Genomic DNA, 25,628 nt, shown 5'->3' on the forward strand with positions numbered 1-25,628 from the left:
CCGCGGCTCTCAGTCCACAGCGGCTGCGCAGCAACTGACCAGGGCGGCGGTCAGATCTGTGACGCAGCGGAGGTTGCTATAAGAACCTCTGGCTCCGTACAGGCCGCCATCGGAAACTAAACCTGACAATGTTTAACGCTAGAATCTTGTCCAGTGAGGCTAGCCTAGCAGTGCTGTACAATGGGCTAGTGGGTATTAAATGGGATGTTATTGGGCTTAGTTAGGTAGGAGGACCGAGGAGGTGTCTACAGTGCAAACGAGTCGGCACATACTATGCTATCTTATATTAGCAGACATACGAGAATTAGGAGTGGGATTCATCAGAAATCTGGATATAGCTGGCAACATACAGGATGTCTATAAAATTAACGAGAGGGCTGCAGCTGCTGCATTTACGAGTAGGCTTAATATTAGGTGCAAACTGAAGGTGGTACAGGCTTACGCACCTACATCTAGACATGATGACCAAATGGTCGGAAGCTTCTGTAAAGACGTGGAATCGGCAAAGAGCAAAGTAAAAGCAAGCAAAGCACATTGCAGTGTACTGACGGGTGACCTCGACACCAAGCTAGGAAAGAAGCTGGCTGCAGACAAGGCGGTAGGCGACTATGGCATGAGCTCTAGAAATAGCAGGGATGGGAGAGTTATTAGTGCAGTTCGCCGATAGAAATATTTACGTATCATGAATACCTTCTTCCGCAAACGAAAGAGGCCCAGCGCTGAGACTAAAAACGAAATAGACCTCACCTTGCACACACCCTGGCATCGTGCAGGATATAGAAGTCTCGAATTAGCTTAGACTTGATGAAGGAACGAAAGAAGCTAGTGAAGAGGAGACCCATTAACGAGTTAACTTAGAAAGGTCAGGGTTCGGGCTAGTGGGTAGTCAACATGAGGATCCATAGCGCACAAAATTGACGGGACACAACACAAGCGCTAACACATAACGAGTTAACGTTAAGAGACAAAGTAGAAGAATTCAGGCTATCGCTTTAGAACTGAGGACGATGACCTTAATGGTAAAGCTATGAACGAAAATCTCACAATCATTACGGAAAATGTAAGTTTAATGTGCATAGAATACAGCATGCTCTAAGAACGGAGGTAGCCAAGAAGTGGTACACAGGAAACGAGACATAGGCAAGAATGAGATGTATGCTTCGTGGGGACCTGCCCCAGCCGGTCCCCTGTGGATAGCTTCTCCGCGATGCACCCTCCCTAGCATAGTTAGTTGCCTTAACTAACAAGGGAGGGCGCCTGTGCCGCAGCGACGCGAGCACCACGGACAGCGAGACTGCTGCGCACGCGCGCGCAGAGAAGACGGCCCTTTTCTCCTCAGGATTTTGCTGCGTACGAAGGTGTTGGCGCACTCCACTGTCCGCCAGCGGTGCGAGGCCTCGTGGTGAGAATGTTCTCCCGCCAGCTCGTCCCGTCCGGTCTCGAAGTTTCCCCCTTGCTCTGGTGTGGGCGAACCCTCGCTCGTAACCGTGCTGGTGAGCGGGACGACTTCGATTACCTAGCGTATTTTGTTGCTAGCTGGCGTTATTATTCTTGTGGCAATAAATGCCTGTTTGTGCGAGCAAGGATGTCGTTCCCTTGTTCCCTCAGAGCAAGGCCCGCCGTAGTCGGCGGGCGTTCGGTGGCCTACGCGATCGCGGGGTGGGGTCCGGCGGTCTTGGACTGTGTAAGGCGCGATTGATCAGAGGAGAACGTATTGCACTCCCCAAGTAAAAAATTAAAAGCCCACAGCGTTAAAAGACAAAGGGGGCAATGTCATTAGCTATATGGATCAGATAGTTAAAGTAGCCGGAGAGTTCTACCCAAATCTATGCAGTAGCCAATGTAATCAGGGTGTGAATAAGATAGGCAGTATCACACAGCAATGAAATATCACGCCTGTGAAGAAAGAGGAAGTGGAGAACCCCTTAGGAACAATGCAAAGAGAGCAAGCAGCTGGTGAGAATCAGGTAACAGCAGATCTGTTGAAGGACTGAAGTCAGATTGTGCTAGAAAAACTAGCCAGCCTGTATATGCAATGCCTTATGACTTGGAGCGTACCAGAAGCTTGGAAGAACGCTAACACGATATTAATCAGTAAGAAAAGAGACGTCAAGGACAGGAAAAATTGCAGACCGATCAGCTTATTGTCCATTGCCTACAAGGTATTCACCAAGGTAATCGCTAATAGAGTGAGAACAACCATAAACTTCAATCAACGATATGATCACGCAGCTTTTCGTAAAAGATACTCGACAATTGACCGTGTTCACACTACCGGTCAGATGATAAAGAAATGTGCGGAATATAACCAATCCCTATATATAGCTCTCATAGATAATGAGAAAGCATTTGACTGAGCCGAAACCTCAGCAGTCATGCAGGAATTGCCGAATCAAGGTATATAAGACCCGTATGTTAAAATACTGGAAGACATCTACAACGGCTGCAGAGCTACAACAGTCTTCCATAAAATCAGCAATAAATTCCAATAAGGAAGGGTGTCAGGCAAGCAGACATAACATCACGAATGCTATTCGTTGCCTGTTTGCAGTAGTTATTCAGAGGCCTGATTTGGGAACAGTTTGGGATCAGAGTTAACGGGGAATACCTTAGTAGCCAGCGATTCGCTGATCACATTGCCTTGCTAGTCACTCAAAAGTTGAACTGCAAAGCATGATCAATGAGCTGACAGGCAGAGCTGAACAGTGCGTATCAAAATTAATAACAAATTAATACCAATATTTTAATTTAACAACGAGCGCAGCTACCTGGAGAAAGGCGCACGACTTAATCGAGGAAGTCTTGTGGCCCTGCCGCAACGCGAACAGGCGCATGTCCGAGGACGACAAGATTCGCCAGCTTTTATAGGGGATTGATTAAAATGTTTATCATTTTGTGATTTCAAAAGATACCTTCGCCAGTGCTACGAATGTCGTTCAGCAGTGCCGCACTTGTGAGGCGCTGGAAAAAGGTGAGATTTGACCCATATTTGGACGCCTTTGTAACGTTACAATGGTCGCTAGCGTTGACTATACTGTTCGTGGGAATCTTGCCTCACTTGTCTGCACAGTTGTCACTGAGGAGTTGACTAAGCACTTGCAAGGTGTAGGCGCACCACCTGTCTACTACGAATGCTCTGTTCAGCCACCGCACACTGAAGCCTCAGCCTCGTGGACCTGCCAACCAGAACATCTGCGCTTCTCCTACAGCTATGGTAACACCTCTGAGCCTATGGGCACCCGATTTTCACGGCACGCGAACATGCACCTTGCAGCTCCTTCCGTCTATCGACCACCGTCCGCTCCACCAGCCGACACCTACCTGCTTCGTGACTCACCCATTTGTTGCAACTGCGGCCGCCGCAGGTTTGTCAGTGCCGGCTGCAGCCGGCCGCACGCTCTTGGACTAGACCTTCGCCAAGTTTCCAGGACAACGCTGCGCGGAATCAATCTCCTCGGCAACCAACTCGCTCTGGAGCCTATCGGAGTGAATCTCCCGGTTCTGAGCGCAGCCTCACACCACCAACCCCGCACAGAAGCTGGTCCCTGTCCCCGCGCCACCGCTCGCCTTCGCCACCGCCGGGAAACTAGCAGGAGCGGCCGATGGAGGTGAGGTCGCGGAACAGTCATCTTCGCGAATTGCTCTGCCTGTTGTGATGTTGCAGAACAAAGTGCATGTTTGTGTAAATGGTGTAAATACTTTCGCTTTATTGGACACCGGTGCCACAGTCTTTCTAATCAGTTTTTGATTAAAAAATCGCCTTGAACCAACGGTAATGTTTGCACGGGACCACAGTGCCAGCTTTCGCGGTATTCGGGGAGAAAATATGGGCCCTTTGGGCCTCTGCTGCATGTCAATCGCCATCGCTGGGAAAACTTCTCAGGTTGAGCTCGCAGTTTTAGCACCAGCTACGCATGATATCATTCTCGGCATTGTCCTTCTGTGCTACTGCGGAACAACAGTCGATTACGCAGCTGGCGAAATTTCTCTGTAGCGCAATATTCTATCTGCATCTGTGTAAGAATCACCTAACTCTAGTGACGGAATATTTTATGCTAGTGACGATGTGTTATTACCAGTTCTGGCGGCAATGTTTGTGCCTGTGCACTGTTCTGTCACCCGAGCAGGCATCCAAACTGTATTTATCGAAGCCGACACGAACAAGCCCGCTAAGGAAAATTTGCTCACGCCCGTGGCGTTGGTGAGGCCGCGGATGATTGCGCCCTCGTGTGGACTGTGAATCTTTCGGCGGAGCCTGTTTGTTCACTATGCGGCCTCAAGTCGGCTACATTCGGCGATTATGAATTTCCCACCATTCAGTCTGTGGCTTCTCATGCGTGCCCGCGCATGGGTCCTGACTACAGTCCAATTATTAGCCATATGATATACAAATTCCTTTCCTAATCGAACCAGCGTGACTTACGTGAAGTTCTGACACATTACAAATCTGTGTTCGATTTTGCCCAGAAAGCCGATTTTTTCTGTGCCGCCAGCTTCACGTACGTCACATCTGATTAACACCGGCGACTCGACTCCGATCAGGCAGAAGCTTTATAGAGTGCCTTCGGCTGAGCGGCGGGTAATCAACGAATAGGTCCTGGACTTGTTGAAGGAAGGGGTTATACGAGAGTCCTCCAGTCCTTTGGTTGCCCCCGTTACCTTGGTAAGGAAGAAAGATAACTAGTGGAGGTTTTGTGTCGATTATTGTCGGTTAAACTCCGTTACAAAGAACGACGCCTACCCTCTTCCGCGTATTGGTGATGCCGTGAGCTGCTTTCAATCCGCTTTGTATTTTTCATCTGTAGACCTGCGGTATGGTTATTCGAAGATGCTGATACATCTATCCGACCGAGCAAACACAAGTTTGTGAACCCTGGTTAACTTTTACGAATTTAATGAGATGCCCTTCAGGCTGTGCGATGCCCCAGCAACGTTCGAACGATTTATGGACACCATCCGGCGTGGCTTAAAGAAGGAGGTAGGCATGTGCTACCAAGATGATGCAATCATTTATGGGAAGACATTTCTTGAGCCTCATGAGTGGCTTCCCCTTGTGTTGGATTGCATTCAACAGGCCGGTCGAATTTTAAAGAAGTGTCACTTCGATGAGCGACAGACCCTAGTGCTGGGATTCCGATTGGACCAGGACGGTATTCGGCCCGGCGTACAAAAGGTCGCTGTGGTGCGCGACTTTCCAGAACTTCAAAATGTCAAGCATTTACGAACCTTTTAGGGCATAAGTTGACATTTCCGCCATTTCATTCAACGATTCGCCCGAATCGCTCATCCGCTTACTTCTCTGCTGCAAAAAGACGCTGCGTTCTTGTTAACCTCTGGTCCCGTTTTAGGCCATTGGATGCGGCTGCTACCACTAAGGTTTATACCGACACCAGCAGCGTGGGCATCGGCGCGCTGCTCGTCCAGTTCCAGCACGACCCCCAGCACCTCGTCGCTTACGCAAGCCGCACGCTAACGAAAGCCCAGCGCAACTACACGGGGCTGTCACTTCAATGTAATCACCGACCATCACTCCCTGTGTTGGCTTGTTGTCCTGCGTGACCCTTCCGGTTGCCTAGCTCATTAGGCATAACGCCTCCACGGATACGACTTTTCTGTGTCCAATAAGAGCTCTTTAGGACTAATGCTTGGGCGAGTTGGTATGCCATGTTCAAGAAGAACAGCGCGAAAAGACAAGGACCACAGGAAGATACACAAAGACAAGCGCTGACTTTCAACTAAAGATTTATTGCTCGGAACGTGGAAATAAATACATCAGGCTCTAAGCAACAAAAAGAACACATAGGGTTGATACACACTTGTCCACGCACACAAAAAAATACCAAACAGATACAGCAGCATTACTCCCTTGCAGATAGAAATTCTAATTCTTTCTTTGACAACGATAAGGAGGGACTACTGATACATGCGTCATTTAGCCGGGCGATTTCAGCAGCTTCAATGATTTCTCGAGTCAGCGTATTGGGGTGTCTACTTAACACTTTTGTTTGTTGGAAGAATGGTTGGCACGTTTTGCTTTCGCAATCTCGGCAGTGGATGCCGAGGTGCCCTTTAACAGTATTATAAACAGTGATATTATGTTCTCTCAGGCGCTAGTTCAGGCATCTGCCCGTCTGGCCAACATACTGTTTCCCGCACGAAAGTGGAATAGCATGAAAATCAGTTTGTTGCATGCCAAGAAGGTGTCATTTACTCTATTCCATTTTCGTGTTATTTGCATAACAGAGTCCCCATTTTCGGACGGTAAGAAATCCTGCCGGGCACACCGCGATGAGTACGGATATTTCCAACACAACACATATTGATATCTCAAGGTATAAGGTTTCGCCATCTGAAATTTGGGGGGAAACTTTGCTTATTTTAAACATTTTTCATAATATCGCGTCCTTACATTTTGTTTACGTGACACCCATCCTAGGAGGTAAAGTCATACTTATCGCCTGATTGTACTTTATATGGAGAGTCGATAAAAAAATATCTCGACAACTCGGTGCAAGTAGGTGTCTTTTATAGTGGTCATAAGTTTAGGTTACGAAAATTGTGGAAACTAGGCTTGTCCTAGAAGGTGGCTTTGTGGCATTCTTTCGGAAAGGGTAAGTTTTTTTTCGAAAATTCAGCTTGAATAGGCTATTCTGGGTGCACTGCCTTTATTACATATTTTGTTCTCGAAATTAAACATGTCGATTGGAAATACCTGCTAGATCTCCAATGAGCGTGCTTTTAGGCTCAGCGGCTCGGGTTCGTTATTGTTAGCGGCCATTGATGTCAAATTAAATGCCTTTAAAAGGAAAGCGAACTATTTATTTCATTGTTCGAAGCTCAAAGAGAGCTAGCTGTCTGGGTGGCCCGAATATCAGGTTTTGGAACCTGCACTTCAGCCGGATGTCTGTGGTATTGTACCGTCCCACCTGAAATGCGTTGCAGAAGAACTTGCTTTGGGGCTAGTTGGTTCATGATTGAAGTTAAGAATGGCGCAAAAGACACACACACAGGAAAAATAGGGGATGACACAAAGAGCGCGTACTACCAACTGAGTTTATTGCGGAAACACCCTCTTTTATAAGGCAAGCCATATCAACCACGAACCGGAAGCAGAAAAAACACATATTCATGGTTTGAATTCACATTTCGAAACACCATCGGCAGAAAAGAAAAAGCTACACGAACGAAAAAAAAAACAGAATCTAGAACTACACGTGGCCGTCTAAGAAACCCAGCTCCTGGCGGCAAAGTTTAATCGATGAAGTGCTAATGCACGTAGACCCAGCTTTCTGTATATGATATGCTTCTATAATCTCTCTTTCAAATCGCTCCCTGCCTCTGCCGATAAACGTTGCCTGTTCCAGCATCGGTCCGCAATCTCTGCATTCCCTACAGTGATCCGGCAGGTTGCCCCTGTCATTGTTTTTAATTGTTCTTCTGTGCTTGCTAGCTCTCTCGTTGAAACACCGGCCAGTCTGGCCAATGTAGGAAGCGGTATGCGATATACGACTTCGGACTTGCATTCAGTGAACCGTATCTGATGTTTGATAGCGCATCTTCGGGGTCGTCTGTTCATCATGGAGCAAATTTTTGCAAGCTTGCATGGTGCTGAAACAACACATTTACACCATATCGACCCCCTACCTTCTTGATATTGTGCGCTATCTTATGCATGTACGGTATTACCACCATAGGCCTCTTGTCTTCCTGCTTGCTTTGCGTATCACCGCTAGAGGTGACCTTGATTCCTGGTAGCAGAGATTTACATATCGCTGTTATCATCAGATACGGGTAGCCAGCGTTACCCAGTCTCACTAGCTGCTTGTCAAAGCCGGCCTGCACACAATGATCGCAGGATTTGCCTACACGCAGCTCTCTCGAAATCCTCTCTCGAGCGCCCCCTTTGAAACGGGGTGGTCGTAATTGCCACCATGCTCAGCTTTTCTTTCTTTATTTTTGTTCAACTGTCTTGTCAATTCTCATTAAGATTCGCCATCTTTTTTCACTACGGTTTCCCACACTTCTAACCTTATGTCACATCTCTGCTATTCAGCCACCAATCCTCCAATCGCTTTTTGCTAACTTCCACTGCAGATTTATTTACATGACCATTGTTATCTTTAAACCCTAGGGCCTCAGGAAGAGTGACTGTGCCTGCATCGACATCCGGATGGATACAATCACATTTGAGTATGAGGTGTTCTCTCTGCGCTTTGCTCATAGCGACGCCTGTTTACAAAAACTCTAGGAGCCGGAACGCCTCATGAAAGGCGTGGCATATTACGCGGGCCGTATGAACATATCCCAGCATCAGATACTGGTGTGAAATGTTACAATTGCTCAACAGATAACTATCGCCACTTTCTCAGAACTTCACTTTGCAGCTCGCAAAATTCCTTCAGCCTCCGAATTGCTGCTCTGAGTGGCTCTATTCTGACATGATAACCCTTCTTTATATCAAATCACAGCCGGAGTCTTTGCCAACCAACTTGCGTAAAACATTGAGGAGGTATTGAGAAAAAGCACTGAGAGAAGGAGGGAAGTCCAAGCACACAGTAGTGAGAAAGCCTTATGCGTGCCTAGTGCTTGTTGCGTACCCGTTTCCCCATGTCAGACAACCTTAAAATTATCGGATTCCAAACTAAACCCCCTTGTTTTAAAACTGCGTAGGAAAATCTACCATTAAGTTCAGAGTAAACAGCGCAAAGGCACAAGGCCAAAGATAGAAAGAGAGAAGAACGACAGGAAGGAAGACGAACACATGAACTTAATTCGAGAATACCAACTAGCCCAGCAACTAACTCTGCGGAAAAAAATACCATCGTACAGCTTCCACATTCAAAAACATTCAACTGCCAGCTTCAAGAGATGGGTTGACGAATAAGCCTCTGTCTGTTTGCTGGTTGACTGCTGTTATGCAAAATTATTCAAGTAACGTGAGTCTTTCTACAGGTGCGCCACTTTCAAAAACGACTCAAAGTTGTGACAGGCTCGTGGTAGAAGGTTGCATTAGAAATTATCCCCTAATCATTAAAAAATACATTTATTTTCGTATATTTGTGATGGTATTGATGTACTACGTGAAAATTAGCTGCATTTATTTTACGGCATATTTGTTCTGCCGACATTTTCAGCGTTCTGAACATAGCACGTTAAAATGCCTATTTTCTCCCTGATTCGAAAATCTCCCCAAGCTAACGCTGCCACCAGCAGGGGGCGCAAAGCAGCTACGAAGGTGACAGCATGCGGTGTTTCGAGATTTTAATTCACAGAAGACAAAAGCATCGACAACATAGGAACTCTTCTGGAAAGCACAAATTTATTTTCTCGAAAACCACAAAAGAAATCCCGCCAAAGGTGTCCCGCAATAAGGTCTACCACCCAGGCAAGGGAGCTATCAAAACCTCCACTCTCCTTCTTCAACCCACCACAGTGCATTCAATAAAGTTTTTTACCACCGCTGCACGATGGTTATTTCTGCGCAATAAATATTTCATGTTTGCCACATCTGCACCGTTTAACGGTGAGTAATTCTACAATAGTAACGAATTGCTTTGCTTCTGGAGAAATAACAATGCGCGTTAGATTACTGCCGTCAGCAAAGTTCTAATGTTATGCTACAAAATCGTTATTCGTTTTCAGCATGCTTAGAATATATTTTATTGAATGCCATTGAAACATAAGTTACCTGCATAACTTTTTAAAGTGTGCTCTTAGCTTGTAGACAATAAGTGACTTTTTTAGAATTGTGCTCAGCAATACTTTAAATATCAATGCGGGGGCAAATTTCCAAAGAGACTTCTTTTTAAAAATGTCGAGCACATTCGCGTAGCTGTGAAGTAGCTGGCCAGGGCCATGTTACCATCGGCCGACCTCTCCTTCTTTCCGCTGATTAAAATTCCTTTCTCTCTCTATTAACTTGTCGCGACGGCAAACGCACAGAAGAACTTCTGTTACAATTCTTAGAGATATGGTACTTCGGCGATGTACCGCAGAGCAGGTCGTAGATAAACTCGCAGCACGGGTTCTCCTCGTTTATCTTGCTTTCGGGCTTCCAAAGGGTACAGCCTGTTTGTTAGAAACATTTAAAAGAAGATACATTTTCTTATGCACAACAATTAAAACAGTTAATAAAAAGCACACTAAGGTGTGCTCAATCTACAGCAATCACGTTGCAGCATAATATAAATTTTAAAAAATGGTACACTTCAGCAGGTGCCTTAATAGTATTGCCACGCATCATTGTAGTGTCCGTTCGTTCGCGCAAGGCCGCAGGAAAGGGGTGTTATCATTTTTGTTCGTGACGCGAGAAGCGACCGGACTAATCTCGATTGATCACAGCCATGAAGAGCTGCATCTACGTGTTTCCAGATTACTCTAGATAATCTCGACCTGTTATCTCGAAGTTTCCTTGCCGGCTTTAAATTGAGCGATGCCGCGAGCAGCGGGCATTCGTAGTTCGAGGACTGACGAGCACGTTTGTTGCTTACGCCGCCGCCGAGTGATTCAGTTCTTTTGCGGGCGCAAGTCAGCCCAAATAAAGAGCTTCGTTTGCAAGACTGGTTGGTGTCTTCCTCACCGCTGGACTGCCGTCACTACAACGCGACAGCATGACGCGATAGCGTAATGAGTATTTCGCACATATTCAGAACATCATTCTCTGCTTTACATTAATAGATCCCTTGGAGCCCTCATACCCCTCCTGGCGCAGTGGTGCAGCGGTTAAGGGATGCGCCACTGCCCTGCGACGACAGGTGCTCCCAGCGGTGGGGCCTTTTGTAAACCAGGTTGCTTTTCCTGAGCCACCAATCATTAATTTTACCACGTGCCACGGTGGGCATTTTGATCACTGTGGGTAGGATGGAGTGAGGCCGCAAGCTCACGTGACCTAGGTGCCCACCAGCCTCCTAAGTAGCTCTCTGCGGACCTTTTTCCAAAGCGATTCTAGTGATTTTTAGCTCACAACACCGACGCAGACAACGCCCACGCCTACACCCGATATGCTAGGGATCGGGGCATTTAAAGGGCAACTGCAGCAATTTTTTGAGAATTTCGCGATATTCAAGGATTCAAATCTCTGTAGGCTGTAGGTAAAGTATGCCAAGTGTTTTTGCACTATCATTTAAAATAGTAACGTAATCGACGATCGAATTCTGCGCTTCTCCTCAACGCGCCGGAGTAGTGCAGAAAAACTCAGCATGACGTCATGGAAGGTATTATTTCAAATTATCGCTGTACTCAGCCACACCCTGCCCTGGCGCTGCCAAACACCTCTCGGCAGGGTTCGCCTTCGGTGACGTTTTTTTTTCTTCACAGCAGGCATTTGTACGTTGGAAATGCACCGATACCTTCAATGACGTCATCATGCGCCCCTCCCCCTCCCTCCCCCCCACTTGGCGTTGTACGCCCCGGAGAAGCTTGAAGGGCGTCTGGATTGTAATCGGCGATTACTTCACTATTTGAAGTGCTAGCCCAAGAAGACTTCGCATGCTTCACCTCCAAGTTTCACACGTTCGACCCTCTTAGGCTCGTTGATATCTAAAACCTACGCAGTTTCCCTTTAACGCTGTCGCGTAAATATAACTATATTAGCACTTATCATAGCATTTCGTCTTTGCATTATGTCCAACCAACCAGTAGCCGCATACAGATATGGAGATCTTTCCTTCGTATTAATGTCGACATGCGTCAGAATTCTGGTTATACTGCAGGCCCTCCGCGAAATCAGGTGGTTTAAGTTGAACTGTTCACAATGTTATTTCCCAACAAGTTCTTGGGTTTCTTTTTGCCTTTTTTTGCACAACGATTTCTGCTCACTCAGTGTATCCCTGCGGCATAGGTATACCTGGATGGATTATCACCATTATGCTGGTATTTCTTTTCTCAGCGGCCAAGTACGATTAAATGCGCACGCTATTCGGTAATTCCCCGCGATATTAGTATAAGCGAGACACTACTTTCCGATTTTCCGATCGAACTGCCATGATATACAGCCGTCTTCCAATAAAAGGTGAGACGGAATCTCGTCTGGCCCGGTGTGCAAACCTAAACTGCAGACGACGTTAAGGCCTCCATACGGGAGTCATATTCATTTATCGCTATGCTTGAGAAGCCGTGCATAACTATGTCTCAATAATTGTCCGAGGTATCTACCGCACGTTTGCGGGAGATATGCGTCCTTCCGTTATAAAGCGCTGACTATTACATTTTAGTAAACGAGATTTCTGTTCAACTCGTCTTGACTTTTTTTTTCTCTGTCTGCCATCGGTGACAGTACGATATGGTTAAAAAAATCCATTTAAGCTCTAAAAGCGTTCTCTAAACATTAATACCGGTTTTTTGTGAAACCCACAGCATGAGGTGTCTTACCTGAACCGGCTTTTTTAGCTTTGTCAAATCATTAGGCTCCACTAACTGCTCTTTTGAGTCGCAAGTTATCACAGTTGACGAGTGCAGCACGCCGTCGTCGACATGTCAGCGAAGTTTTAATGTGTTACGAGGCATGTAGCGGTCACGAATAAAAAGGAAATAAAGCTTTGCCTTTTTCTTACAGACGCTTTTCAAACAAAATATGCTTGATAAACGAGCAACACGTGCTACGTCACCGCTCACATTCCATTTTGCGGCAGATGCGCCTCTTGACTTTTTCAAGAGCCTGATTAACCCAACCAACGGCACAGAAATGCGGAACGTTCGAGCTGAGAGAGACAGCAAGAGGTAAATGTGCTGTCTACAATTTCTCAGCTATTCATGCGTGTTTGTGTAGAATTGTTTGGTAACAACTTAATCGATATGCTTTTCTCCTAAGAATAAAGAAATGTAGTTGGGCCGCTGTAATCTTGAACGAGATTTTTGAATCTGAGACCATGTTCAGTAGAAACATTTCATTCATTGTTGAGTGCAGAAATCTTAATACAAGCCTCTTAGTATTGTTTTCCAGGAAAGACTGAAGCGGAGAAGTATTCAACAATTAATTTAATGTTCCATGTCTTCTTCGCGAAGTTTCTAGAAATGCAGCGGAGGCTGGGCAAGATCTTTATTGCAAGATATTTCGATAAGGTATTTGAACAGCATCCTCAGAGGCTAAAACTGGTATCTAGTTCTCGAGTTCCATGCAGCTCTTATGCTCGGTGTCCGCTTAGATACACTGTACTCCCAATTCTAGAGGCCCGTGTACTGTGCGATGTCAGCGCATGTTGAAGATCCCCAGGTGGTCGAAACTTCCGGAGCCCTTCACTACGGCGTCCCTCATAGCCTGAGTCGCTTTGGAACGTTATACCCTCCTCCCCTTCCCATAAAACTACATAAAATACGCTGTACTCCCCCTCTCTCAAACAGAAAAATCGTCTGGCGGTTAAGCATTTCAAAGCCCGAGTTATTGCTCGGAAGTACAGTTTACTGCAGGTGGACACCATCGCCGCATGCCTGAAAACGCGATTGAGTTATCCACTAACCGAAGGAGCCAGTTATGCACGTCTTGAACTTTTTGATGAAACAGCCGTTGCTTCCTGCTGTTTTTTTTTCTGCAGGAGGCTGAGGCCCAGTCTGTCCAAATCGTCTTTTCTTTACAGCCTTCAAATACGGACAATTAATGAGCAATTTCAGTTGTGCTTTTGGCGAGAGGGATGCTTTTTTAAAATACTGAGGACATCTCAATAAAAATTTATTTGTATCACTTTTCTTCTTTGCATGCAAGTTTTGTTGGCACAAGACGAGCCCTTTAAGGCACGCAAAACTCTACTTTATGATTTCCAACTTTTATGCCATCACGTCTCTAAAATTAGTGGCTTAAAATGAAATAATATCAGTTATTACCGTTGGCGATTTATTATGATGTTCCCTAGCGTCCAGGATCGACCCGAAAAAAAATGCAGCGTCACCACAATTTGCCTGTTCCTTTACCACGGCAGTTACCTTTTCTCTCTCATAAACGCTACTTTTTCAGTGAGAGCGGCTTCTTGCTTATTTGAACGCGGTAATAACTAAATCAATGCTGAAGAATTTCAACTTTTCTTCGGTATTCCTTCAACATAGCGAAATAGGTCGAACCTAAAGCTGCATGAAAGTTTCTTGAACCTACACTCGTAAACTTATAAAGTGCTGTTTTCAGAGTGCCTGCTGTTTGCTGGAAGCAAAAAAAATGTATTATGTGCTAATATGTAAACACCACTACCCAGCTGCAGTTGGAGGACTGTTGCAAAGCTTTTCTAGCATGTCATGGACCTTTAAGGTATAAAAAAAACATCCCAGCCTGTCATTTCTTTTTCAGGTTTTTGGTTGGTTTATGGGGTTTTAACGTCCCAAAGCGACTAAGGCTATGAGAGACGCCGTAGTGGAGGGCTCCGGAAATTTCGACCACCTGGGGTTCTTTAACGTGCACTGACATCGCACAGTACACGGGCCCCTAGAATTTCTCCTCCAAAGAAATTCCAGCCGCCGCGGCCGGGATCGAACCCGCGTCTTTTGGGTCAGCAGCCGAGCACCATAGCCACTGAGCCACCGCGGCGGCTTTTTCAGGTTTTTAAAAAATGAAGAACACGCAGTGGCTTACAAAAATTCCACAAAAACAAAGCCTACACCTGTCTAAACATAACTGAGGGTACCTTGGTAAGCGCTTCTATTTCGCGCTCGTTTAAACAAGATGTTGCAATTTTCCGAACAGCTGCCGTGAGTGCACGCAGTGTGTCTAACCATGCGATAATTTTGGCGTCCAATTTACCTCCGTCAATGTAGTCATGATGAAACACTTTGCAGCTGTTGCAGTCAACATACGCCGTTGTCATAGTGAAGTTGATCTGTGGCTCTGCACAATAAAATGAAATGTCACATTCGTAATGAAGCTTCCAAAATCCACAGCGCCGATTACACTGTTTGTAAACTCGGAAAAACCTCTTGAATTCTGCGTTAGAGATAGCATTGCGGAAATACTCTCCTTCTTTGTCTACAATTGATTATTTTAGGCTTGGCGCACTTACAGACACAAATAATAAATTGAGTTTTGGATCTTCATAACACATAGAAGTCGTTAACCCCCTGTTGGCTCCCTAACTGAAAAACCTTGTAAACAGGGCAGGTATACTAAGTTCAGTACAGTAGCAGCAAAGAAAAAAGGAACCTGCAAAATGTTGCATGCATTACATCAACCTCACAAAAAGTTACCGAACACCTATCATTGTTAGTCAAACACAATATTCATGAATGATGTACAAACGAAAACGCCCACTTAAGAGATCCGCACTCATAATGACATGACGACCGTATACAGAACAAAATGCTAAGTACCTGAAAAGATCAACTAACATAGAATTGACATGAAAATAGAAAGATGTGGCGCAATTCTTCAAGAATGCTAGCAGTTTGGTAGCTGGGCGCGCTTCATTGTTAAAAACATTACTGCGACGGAGTACAGAGGAAAAGTTCAGCTGGCGTCATAAAACAAGTACCAGCTTTTGGAACGAACGATCGTGCAGCCTAGAAGAACCTGTAAACGGACAGTATACTGTGGCAGATGATTATAAAGTCATTGGCATGTTCTTTCATTGCTCTCCTTATTTTAACAATAGTCCTTATTTTAACAATTTATATCTTAATTTGGGAAAAATGTGAGGCCCGATCCGATGATCCCATCATGGAGTGTTGAGATTTCGCGGCTCTCGAAGTAATTCGTCTACGTCGCCTGGATTTAATATACTATTCTTTATAAATAAGAATGAGAGTAATACGTAGCGTTATTTTTGTTACTTTTCCTGAAAGAGTCTTGAGGCGCATTATTTTATTGTTTTGCAGCTTGTAACCGTTCCGCTCATGGCATTGATTGTAAAACATTTTATTCGCCGGGAAGAGCTTGGCAAGAGGTCGCGTTAAGTGGTCGAGAGTACATAGCCCTCGACGACTTTGTCAGCCCACTCCACCGCCAAAACTTGCGTTCTGGGGTCAGAGCTAGCCAGCACGGTCTCCCACCGCTCGAGAGAAGGAGCTGTAACTAGATCACCCGGAGGTGGCATACCTATGCCTTTTGATCATTTCTTTTAAAATTTCGGAAAGGCAGGCTGCCGAGATGCCGTTAGTAGCGCTGCCAAAGCAGCTTTTAGTAAAATACCATAATTATTTTATGACAGTATTGATAAAACCACCTTATTGCTCTAAACTGCAGTTTTCTCAAAATTTGTTCACCTTGGTTAATGGCACGCTCATTATTTTCACTTCACGTCGCCTAGGTGGCGCTGCAGTCGTTGTTTCAATGAGTTGCTTAGAGTTACTACACTAACTTTATATCGCGCCCGATGTAGGCGTTTGCGGACGCCATCATGCATAGAGGAAGTGAGACTACCACGTTGAAAATTTGGGATTTAAATTGATCTCTTGTGTTTCTCAGCACCACAGTAGGGTATTCGTTTTTTCGGGAAAGGAACTCTCGACTAACGTAAAAAAATAGTCTATACAATTCAGCAGATATATCATCCTCACGCCGGACGACAGAATGGCCAGTGAAGGCCTCAGGCGAACAATGAACGTCCTGTTTTATTCAGCGGTGATATTTAGAAGTGAAGGTGGATAGGTATTAGTGTAAACCGAAGACAGGGGCTCAGCACGTGCCACTGTAGCATACACATAATGCTTGCCAGCCCTCATCTGATATGATAGAGTAAACTTTCCCTTTAAACTTTTAATTTGGTGCGAGCTTTCTATTTTATTTGCGCCACCGGGAACAAGATAACCGCTGGTCCTTAAGGGTAACAGAGTGGATTCCAAGAGAAAGCAAACGTAGCAGGAGACGGCAGAAAGTTAGGTGGGCGGATGAGATTAAGAAGTTTGCGGGGATACAGTGGCGGCAATTGACAAAGGAAAGGGTTAATTGGAGAGACATGGGAGATGCCTTTGCCCTGCAGTAGGTGTAGTCAGGCTGATGATGATGATGATGACTGGGAACAAAAGCGTATGAAGCGTACCCGCTCGCGACTAGTCAGGCTCTAGTTAAAAAAAAAAACTTTTTGCCCCCACTTCTATGGAAGAATTCCAGAAGCGCCTAAAAAATGAGTTTGATTTGAGTGGAATATGTTTTTCTAGCTTTTTTGATGATCCAGCCGAAATGCAATTATCTGAAATTGTACGAAAATAGCCCTATAGACCTCCTTCATGTTGGCAAACAAGCAAGGTGGCGCTGCAGTCACTGCAGAAAAGCTGAGCATGGTGGCAATTGCCACCACCCCGTTTCAAAGGGGGCGCTCGTATCCATCTATCCATCCATACATCCGGCTCGCGTTAGGCAAGAGGCCAGGGAGTGGCGTCGATTTGAGGTGGTGCAGCGCCGGTTTTCAAGGCTTGTAGCCGCGCTTTGAGTTTCTGAGAATCATAACAATGGTTGATGCTTTCAACTTAGTATTCCTCGAAGTACACAGCCTCGCGTTGGCCATGTACGGCGTATTTCGCCACAGTGTATTGTATTATGGCTAGAAAGCATTTCTGCCGTTGGGTTCTACCTAGGCATTGAATAAAATGATAAGTTTTTGAAACTCTGCACTAGCCAGAGTGATTTTACCTCGGGACAGTAGTGAGAGAAGCACTGGCGTCTTTTCTGCAGAGCCTAAGTGCGCTCACCGTCTGTTGACACGTGTCGCGCAGTGTGAGAAGTGGGGACAGCGTCTATCGAGCCCCGATCTCATATGTCTCGCGTAACCGCTGTTTTTAGCCATCAGATCAGGCACCAGCCAGGCCGACTTCTCCCCTTCTTAAACTGGTCGGTTTGGTGAAAAGTTTGAATTCCTGAAATTATATTCTTTCCTAGCCTTGGATCTTCGGTTTGGTGACGAAAATATAGAGCAAAATATTTAGTAGAACTTCATAAAATTTCGGTTTTTGGTTGGTTGGTTTATTGGGTTTAACGTCCCAAAGCGACTAAGGCTATGAGAGACGCCGTAGTGGAGGGCTCCGGAAATTTCGACCACCTGGGGTTCTTTAACATGCACTGACATCGCACAGTACACGGGCCTCGAATTTCTCCTCCAAAGAAATTCAACCGCCGCGGCCGGGATCGAACCCGCGTCTTTCGGGACAGCAGCCGAGCACCATAGCCACTGAGCCACCGCGGCGGCTACTTCGGTTTTTAGATCTGTGGTAGTAAAAAATTATGAGGTAATGCGGTTTCTGATCGTCCTGGCGCGTCGCGAATTCTGCGGGCTTCCGACGACGGAGCACCACAATGGTAGCATCACTACGAATAGGGATAAGAGGTGTCGTTGATTTCAGTACCGCATTTCTTTGACCAAAGCGAAAGCGAAGACGCCATAAACAAGGGAGTAGACTTAAAGCTTTTTTTTTGTGATGTACCACATTTTCAGTGATTGGCATCACACACCCCTTCGTAAATTTGTAAATATTGGAAATAGAATGATTCTCTTTGTCGCGAACGATTCCAGAGACGTTGAGGAGTGCAAGAAATCTCCAGATTTTTTTCCTACAGGAGCAGTAGTATGCTATTTATTTTTATAACAAAAGTTTTTATTTTACTATGCAAGCATAAGTACTGATAATCTAAAAAAAGAAGTAATACCGCCACCATAGAGAACATGGCTTTGGGGGCTTGCTGACATAAAAAAATTGCGCACTTTCTACTTAATACTTCAAGACCCGGGCTGGCTTGACGAAGGTGTTAATTATAATTACCCAAGAAATGTACCAGGTATAGCTATAAATGAAACGCATTACTGAAATTACCAGAGCAATTTCATATTTGCACCAAATTTGGTTGCATATATCATGCATCAATACAAAAAAAAAACTTTTCATTGCCTCATCCCCTGTCAATCTCGCTAAGTGCCTCTGTTGGTAGCCCGCCTGCGGTTGCTTCTTTCCAAACGGGCTTCGCGATCATGTACTACTTCATGAAGCAGCTTATCACGCATGCACGATGCAATGAAAATCATCTGGCTTTTAGCATACTTAAAGTACGCGTTTCGAAGCATGCCAACGTGACCGCGCAAGATTGTCACAACTTACCAGACTGCTTTCTACTAGAATCAAATAATTATGTGAAGAAATGTTAATTATGTTAAGAAATTCATGTTAAGAAATAGGTTCAAGTATATATTAAACGCCCTAAAACGCGCCATTACACGTTCGTATAACTTCTACACACGTTAAAACATGCTGTGCTATCAACAAAATAACGCACTCGTTGGTCGTGAGTGACCCTGCCGGCGCCCGTGCACACAAGGTCAGGGTGATAAATACATGCGCAGCTACATGCCTGTTTTTTTCCTTGCGAAATTTTAAGTGTACCACGCTGTTGTTCAGGTGAATGAGCGCAGCAATTTCCCTGCTACGAAGTACGTTGACTGGCAGCACCGGTCGACACCCAGACTTCGCGATTTGACTACGGCGGCCCATTTCCTAATGCGGTATTTATTTGCAAGGAACCTATTAAGGCTAATTTAATTTTCCGTTTTGTGATACTACGCGGATGCAACAGTTACGCAGCTGGTCAGTGCATGCTGCTTCTGCAGTGCGCAGGCATGATGCAGCCGCCGGTAGCTGCGGCAGCTGCGGTAGGCACGGGCAGTAATAGCACTATGACAGACAGGCGGAACCTGTTTTGCCTACCGCGCGAAAGTCGCTACTGACATCAGCGCCACCGCATCTTCGTGGTGTCGCGGGGTGAAGGAGGTCTACAGGTCATTTCTGCGGGTTAAAGCGCAACGGCACACTAGCGTCATCATCATCCGCCTGAGTACTTCCACTGCAGGCCAAAGGCCTCTCCCATGTCTCTTCATTCAAACCTGTCCTCTGCCAGCTGTGGCCAACCTATTCCCGGCAACTTCTTGATATCATCCACCCACCTAACTTTCCGCCGCCCCCTGTTGCGCTTGCCTTCTCATGAGATCCACCCTGTTACCCTTAAGGGCCAGGAGTTATCTTGCCGCCGCATTACACGCCCTGCCCAAGCCCAATTCTTCCTCGTGATTTCGACTAGGATGTCATTAACCCGCTCTTGTTAGCTCACCCACTTTTCCCGCTTCCGGTCGCCTAAGTTTACACCTGTTATTGTTCTTTCCATAGCTCACTGCGTTCGCCTTAACTTAAGCTCCCTGATCATCAGTCATCAATATAACGGTATTATATCTGTTCGGCAGTATAGTGCTCCTCCTTCCGACTTTTGTTTTAGACCGTTAGCTCTAATACTCTCGTTACTCAAGGTCGCGTCAGTTAGGAACACAAGGTCATTCAATTGGAACCAGAGTGTGGCAGCATTAGTACACAGATTGTGGACCACCTAATTGGCGTAGGATGTTCGGAGTGGTGTCGAACGATTCAGCGCGTTACGGAGCATAACATTACTTGTCGAATCAAAACGTAGCGCATCACAGGGATGCGCAACGACGACCTTTGGTTCTCCAAATGCGACTTTTGGAAACTTCAAACGTTCATTACGGCCAAACTAATTGATGTAGGACATTTGAAATGGAGTCCAACGATTTGTCTCCTTGTGCTGTATGCGCTGGCATTTAAAAAGTAGATATCCGGATATAACGATGAATTTGTACCAGATACGGCGAAGATGGATAATGACGCAATATTCGTTCGATATTGCTAACGCTCGATAGTCATACGCTGCCTCAGCGTTTTGCTCTTTTTTGTTGTTCGCGTGGCTCGGCTGACATTGGCCCATGAATGCGTCATGGTGGGCGTTCGTCTCATGCGAGGGGAGCGAGCTTTAGGTATATGAATGTCACAATTTTGCCTCGGTAGAAACTAAAGAGTTTTTCAGTTTTTTGTGATGGCCTTGAATCGTCATGTGCGCATATATCTAACGTTCTTTGCAGAATGACGCAAAAATCTCAGCCATAGTTAACATGAAAGTGGACAACACCCACCAATTGCCTATCGTCTGCTTGGCTGCTACACTACACCAGACTGTGTTTCTGAATTGTAGGTTTGTGTACCAACTTCTATACGATCACTTTGAGAGGGCAGAAATATAGTTTTCGAGTCCCATGTGTCACGCACGAAAACACACTGGACGCTTTTAAGCGTGCATACCAACCAGGGGTGCTTTTGTACTATGTAAAATGAATAACGGAAACATGACTAAACCAGGGAGCAGCTGACCATAAGGAAAATTATCAGGAAGCTTCTAGCGAGCAGCAATTTTGGCACAAGAGTGAGCAATAAATCAAGCGGGAAGGCAAAGCAAGTGGCCACGATATAAACTGCTATGAACGCTTCAAATGCACCCCGCAACACAAAGATGTGTGGAAGCTTCTGTAATGCTCCTAAAATACATGGGCCCCGCCCCAATCCTCCCTTTTTTTCCCGGGACACGCAGCCCTTTTCCCCCTCGTTCCGCTGAAGTTTTGCTGCGAACCATCTAGGGTGATACCTCAGCACTCAGTAGTTTCCATGATATCAAGAACTGTTCCTGCGCACGATTATTCGAGTCTTTATTGCCTCTCACGCTGTCAAGGAACTACGAGCGCATAAAGGAAGGCTGCATGTAGCCAGTCCTCAAAACTTAGGCGTTGTAACAGGAGCACACAATCATGGTTCTGCACGAGGCATTACATGAAAGAAAGCATTGTTGAACTCGTTGTAATAATCGCACTGTTTATTGTGAGTCTTCACGGCTGGTTTTCTTACTAAGCGTGGTTAAGCAGATGTCAGCCAAGGCTAATAATTTGCGTTAAATTGACTATCTTTTCTTCTTGGCGTTCCGGACAGGCATGAGAAATACCAGATGTGGAAAAACTGCAATGGATATTTCCTTTCGCCCACAAATAGAGGCCAGACGAAGGATTAATCAATTAATCAGTCGCACGGAAAGTTGCCTACGCGAACAGCACCTATTGATGTTTTCATACGGATGACTTCTGCCTTTTCTGAATCCTTTGTTTCAGCCTTTCAGCAAGTCTGTAGAAGGTCAGGTCTAAAATGCACCAACCTAGTCGCGCAGATAAGAAGAGCGTGTGCTACGATCGGCGTGTGCTTAGCTTGCTTGTCTAATTTGTGAATACTGTAGCAGTTTTGTCAGATAATAATAGCTTACTTCAATTCCAGTCATCCATTGCGCTAAGTGAGAGGGTGCACACTGGCTCTAAAGATATGTCTTCAGTCCCTTCGCGCTCTTTTTCCACCCAAAATGACACTTGCGCAATGCTTACGCACAGCGTATTGAAATTTTTGGGCTCTCCGGCACGAGATTTGTTGTTCACGTTCCGCATTGTCTTAGATTAGCAGCGTTCTCCGCACCAGTTGATCTTACCTTTTGTGTTTCAAATTGTCACGCTGTGGACGGACTCACTCTCATATGAGCTTCTTGTTCTTTTAACTACTTTGTCAGAAAACGGCTCGGCATCATCTTTGCACTATGCTGATGCTATCACGGTTCACAAAGGCGCATGTGTTCATCGTGAACGCATGTTGCAAGGTGATTGACTTTAAAGCGGCTGTCCACTAAATTATGAATAGACAAAGAAGTAGATGACGCATTACGCTCAGCTCTGCCCGAAGCCTCGGTGCCTCTCATAAGGAGCAACGCAAACAAACTTCAGTTAGCCTTTGTAGAAAGAAAGTAGTCGTGAAGTAGCTGCATTGCTCAAGTGCTCGAGCTGCTGCGAAGGTTCTCAGGTAGCCTACTAAGGAAGTTGCTGAAACAATCGCCTGAGCATGAAAGCAGTTGCGGCTGTGATGTGAAGTGTCGCGTATAGGTGGCGTTTTCATGCTGATTCGATATTGACCGAGTAAGTAAAAAAAAAAACAGAGACTCAGTCACAAAAAGCTCCCGCTATTAGTGCGGATTAATGGCAGAGGAACCTGCGACACCCATTCATTTATCGTGTTAGGTAACCTTATGAGTGTTCAATTTGGGCAGAGTTTTTCGACGGCAGAGATCCATACTTTCCACTCCTGAAACCACGCGTGTTAATCATCAACCAGGACACGGACCAGGGCGTTTGTAAAATCCATTTCATTTTAAACATTAAAAACAGTGCAAGGGACCAGAACAGTACAGAGGTAGATAAGACAAACCGTCTGCGTCCTGCTTATGGTGCAGGTTTTATGCTTTAATCATATCGGACAAACTTCCCCTGAGCATACGCTCCTTCAATTCTAGAGCAGGGTTTCCTTAGACCCAATAGCAACCCATTGTAACACAATTATGAGACCGAACTACCCTTTCGCACCTGCTATCGCTTACATCAGTTCTGCTGCTGCTTCAGGCCGAACCAGATCACCTTCTTAAATCAACGTCGAGTTAAGAGCGCTAGTCTTTTCAATATATGGGCAGGCAGAGCCAGTGCGAAGGCAATAGGATCTCCTTTACGGAAGGCATAAAAGTGTGCTCACCAGCTTCCATTGGCTTGATAGATGAGTGCGCTCGCGTGAAGTCGAGGCTAGCATTACTGTACTGACAAATGAATCTGCGACCTCCCTTCTGAACGCCTTTTACGATAAAGGGCAAATCTGGCAAAGTTCTCGGATTATTCCCTACCTGGAAGAAAAGGGTGGCCGATGGGGAGTTAACCCGCTCATGACACCCCGAAGTAAGCCCCCATAGTCCATGAAGCTCCTTGAAGTGACTTCCGCCAATTTATACGCGCCGTAAGCTTGATTACTAGAGCTTTTGCTTACGACGAAGTACTTACGTTTCGAATCCTCCAACCACGATACAGGAGCGGCATTTGTCACCAAAACCAAATTCTTTGCAGTGTATCCAGGCGACGAAGTGAGGCGGCAGTTACCATACCTGAAAGGCCATGATATGTTCCGGACGTCAATCGGATGAGACAAACAGAATATGCGGGGAAAGCGCGAAACGTGGAAAAGTTCACGCCTATAACTCACCACGTCTCTTTACCCTTTTCCTCCGTAATGATGGACGCCGTCTCCTCATCGAAGCCGATTTGAGTTGCGTGGGCGCAGTCTGTGCTGTCTCCGTGGTAAGGGTCAACTTCGTAGTTTCGGTAGACTATGTACCAAGTTTCGTTCCAACTGGTGCACTGCAGGAACAACATATTTTGCTTACAATAAACAGCCGAGGAAGATTGGCTTGATGCATTTTATTATGTTTTATGGTTTATGGGGTTTAACGTCCCAAAGCGACTAAGGCTATGAGAGACGCCGTAGTGGAGGGCTCCGGAAATTTCGACCACCTGGGGTTCTTTAACGTGCACTGGCATCGCACAGTACACGGGCCTCTAGAATTTCACCTCCAAAGAAATTCAAGCGCCGCGGCCGGGGATGCATTTTATTGAATATACGAAGAGCGCGTCACAGCACTTTATGAAAAAATTAGTTGTTAGAATGCGTCGTTAGTGACGTGGAGAGGGCAGACATTTACGGACAAGAAAATTAATAAGTCTAGTAGTAGGAGACGCCTGATGTAAGGATAAAGAAACATGAGTTTATGATAACGTAGTTTAACTCAACGCAGGGAAATGGACAGATGCGGGACATGTAAATGGCGGAACTAATAACCGATAGTGAGTGAGGTTCAAGAATTCAATTTGCTCCGATAGCGGGTCGAGGTTGATGCGGGACACTTCCATTTCGATATCGGTGCAAGGGCTCTTTTTGCCCAGCAGTAATGAAGTGGCACTGATGATGATGATATCGCTGCTTCTGACTTTGTGTTTGGTTACAGCGTAAACGTAAGGCTCTAGAGAATTTTGGATACGCACGCACTCGAATGGCACTGAGAATCGAGAGCTGGTAATGTTTGCGAAACATTATTGCCTCTAATTGAATCACGTTGCATGCAGGCTAGACTTCGGATGAAATGGCCAGCATTGACTTCTTTTAGGACATTCGAAATGAACAGCACGGTTTTCGAATTTCGACTTTATTTTTATAGGGCATCGAAGCTCACCCTCAAGTCACGTGATGGGAAAAAAACTTAAGAAACTGCCCTAAGCTCCATATTGCCGAGAAGCTTCGTTCTGTTTCTTGTTTTCGGTGATCGGTGCCCACGAGCAGCGTTATCTCAAAAGTACCCTTTCATGTTTAGATAGTTACCGCCGAGGCCTTTGACTAATTTAATAAAGACGAGTCACAAGTTCCCACGCCGATAATGTTTCCGCCTAGGTCAGTGCTCCTGATAGCGCAAGTTCGCCTGAATAAAAGTATGTAACAGCTGCATCTTACCGGTACTCAACTACAGGACAGAAACATGCAGGCTAACGAAGAGAGTTCAACTTAAATTGCTGACAACGTAGCTAGCTTTCAAAACAAAAATTACAGATGTAAAATTAAGAGACGAAGTGGGTCATGGAACAAACCAAGGTCAAGGACATTCTACTCGAAATCACGAAGAACTTGGCTTGGGCAGGGCATGCAATGCGAAGGCAAGGTAAACGATGATCGTTAAGGGTGACGGAGTGGATTCCAAAAGAAAGCAAGCATAGCAAGTGATGGCAGAAAGTAGGTGGGCGGATGAGATTAGGAAGTTTGCGAGCGCATGATGGTCACAGCTCGCAAAGGACAGGTATAATTGGAGAGGCATGGGAGAGGCATTTGTCCTGCAGCGAGAGTAGTCAGGCTGATGATGATAATGATGATTTTAGTCTGCCTCCCATTGTCAATATGAAGAAAACTCATTTCTTGCCCTTATCCAAACCCAATAGATAATAAATGCG

This window comes from Amblyomma mixtum, chromosome 4, assembly GCF_055824585.1.
Source record: "Amblyomma mixtum isolate Tamu chromosome 4, ASM5582458v1, whole genome shotgun sequence".
NCBI lineage: Eukaryota > Metazoa > Arthropoda > Arachnida > Ixodida > Ixodidae > Amblyomma > Amblyomma mixtum.